The sequence below is a fragment of the Octodon degus genome, unplaced genomic scaffold (genome assembly GCF_000260255.1).
Source record: "Octodon degus isolate 3935 unplaced genomic scaffold, OctDeg1.0 scaffold00039, whole genome shotgun sequence".
NCBI lineage: Eukaryota > Metazoa > Chordata > Mammalia > Rodentia > Octodontidae > Octodon > Octodon degus.
In genome coordinates this window covers 2,118,957-2,121,330 of record NW_004524615.1, presented here as the reverse complement: position 1 = coordinate 2,121,330, position 2,374 = coordinate 2,118,957, and the positions used below count along the sequence as shown (strand labels likewise).

The following is a 2,374-nucleotide window of genomic DNA, read 5'->3' as shown; positions in this document are numbered from 1 at the left end:
GTGACAGTTGAAGCAAAGATTATTTTTGTTGTAGAGTTCTGTTTGTATTTTCATTGTAGTTCATGAAGACATTTATTTTTTATATTATCTTTTAGCTTTTGTAAGCAAGTACACAGCTGATGTGAAATGATTATTCTAAATGTACTATATATACATATATATATATATTTTTAAGAATTTGATGCTGTATTTTATGTTCCTTTTAAAAGTACATAATATACAATATAATAAAAACTTGGCAAAACAGCAAAAAAAAAGAAAGACAAATAGGGGGGTTAGGGTTATCTCAGGTGTTTAATGCGCCCGCTTGGGCAAGCTCAGTCAGGGGCAGGGGACCGCAGTTTAATCCCCAGCTCCACAAGCTGCACCAGACCCTCCCTTAAGGCAGCCTGAGCTAGGCCAAAAAAAAAACAAAAAACTGGGGAGCCAGGGAGATAGTTTAGTGGAAAAAGTGCTTGCTGGGTAAGCTCAAGGTCCTGGGTTAGATCCCTGGTACCACCAAAAGAAGGGGAGGAGAAGGGGAGGAGAGAGGGAGGAGAGAGGGAGGAGAGAGGGAGGGGAGGGGGAGGGGAACAGAGACAGCTCCTTCACGCGTAGGAAGAGAACCAAGAGGTAGGGAAGAAGAGAAGGGCGCAAAGACCCGAGCTCAGGCTGTGCATGGGACCCACTCCCCACTCCCTCCTCATGCGCTGCAAACACGCACAAACACACACTTTTGCCAGGTGTGGTCATGCACACCTGCGATCCCAGCACTGAGGAAGCTGAGGCAAGAGGGTGCTGAGAGCTCATGGGCAGCCTGGACTACGGAGTGAGGCGCTGGCTCAGAAAAAAATACGGTTAAAAATAAAAAGCAGAAGGAGCTCGGTGTGTGGTTGCTGTTCCAGCCGATGGCGCCTCATGGGCAAGGCCATCTGCCAGGCTGCGAGCACCAGGGAGGCAGCCAGGAGCACGCCAGAGGCCCAGGAAGCCAGGTGTCCAGTCCTCCACGGTCAGGAAAGCGCTGGCTGAGGGCCTCACCTGCAGCTGCACTCCACCATGTACAAGCAGAGCCACGGCAGGAGCTGGGACCGCCGACTACCAGATGGCACCCATGGGCAGCATCTGTGGCCTGGGTCAGCTCCCCCACGTGGGGCCGAGCTGGGCCACCAGCACCTGGACGAAGCAGCCTTCTGTGCACAGGGGGAACTCAGTGAAGCACTGACCTCTGTGACTGGTGGCCTGGGCCAACCCCGCAGGAACCCACAAGCTGGGGCCCTAGCCTGCTGCCCATCTGAGGGAAGCCCCTACCTGGCACGAGCAGAGATTCGGCCTTTCATAGGGTGTCCTCTCAGGATGAGGCTGAGTGCATTTATGTGTTTACATGTATGTATACATATGTGTGTGCGTGTGTGTGTGTGTTTTAATTTTTCTGAGGCAGGGTCTTGGTATGTAGCCCAGGCTGGCCTCACATTCACAGTGACCCTCCTGCCTCTGCTTCAGGAGCTGTAGGATTATATGCTGGCACCATCGAGGATTCCCAAGGCCAGCCTGCTGAGCCCCACTCCCTCCAGGATAATCACGGCCTCCGGCGTCCACATGGTGAGGGCCCCTCTGTCCCCAGAACAGGGACCCACAAGCTGGGGCACCCGTGGGTCACGTGTCAGGGAGAAAGTGGCCAGGAAGGGACTTTTCGGAAAACCAAAGGTTTTGTTTTCACCCAGCCTGGCGACTTCTCCCTTTCCAGCTGATAATTCCCAAACTTGCGTGGAAATCCCCACCCGCCCAGATGTGTCTGGTCCTGAGTCCCTGCTGGGGTTACGCAGAATGCCTGGAGGACGCATGTGGCAGCAAGGAATTTAAATTTCAGGTGCTTCCTGTTTCGAATGGCCTCCTCCTCAGATATCTTTTATTTTTAACCGCAGTCACATGAAAGCTGCAATCCCCACGACTCCCTACCCTTCTGCACAGGCTGCAGTGACCCCAACAGATAGGGTCACGGCCTGTCCCCATGCAGGCTTGCAGGCCCCTCTCTGGAGATGAGGTCTTGGTGACACAGACAGGAGGTGACTTTCCCCCCAGCCCCCAGCCCAAAACCCAGTAACAAGCATCTCAGGCAAGACCAGGGGGGCGGGGGCGGGGTGCATGGGGAGCCCACAACCCCACCGCAGCCCAGCCGAGCCTCCTTTCATTTTCTCCAGGCCCAGCAGCCTGCAGTCCCCAGCCCCGCCAGGTGGGGATGTCACGTCCTGGGGGTGAGGGCTAGACATCAGCCTGGGAACTGCTCCTCCGCCACCCCACCAGTCCCGCCCAGCGCAGCCCTGTCCTGGCACCCTGAGTCTGCCCCCTCTTGTACCCTGAAGCCCTCCCCAGGAGGTCCCAACACACGCTGAAACGC

General features: G+C 55.0%; 1 protein-coding gene and 1 long non-coding RNA gene across 3 annotated transcripts in view; one reads left to right on the top strand and one right to left on the bottom strand.

Annotated features, from left to right (window-relative positions):
• Positions 1 to 2,374, top strand: part of LOC111816763 — a 21,501-nt gene that overhangs the window by 2,734 nt on the left and 16,393 nt on the right. The window lies entirely within an intron of this gene.
• The window catches only part of Rab20 (RAB20, member RAS oncogene family), a 21,677-nt gene that overhangs the window by 3,564 nt on the left and 15,739 nt on the right, over positions 1 to 2,374 (bottom strand). The window lies entirely within an intron of this gene.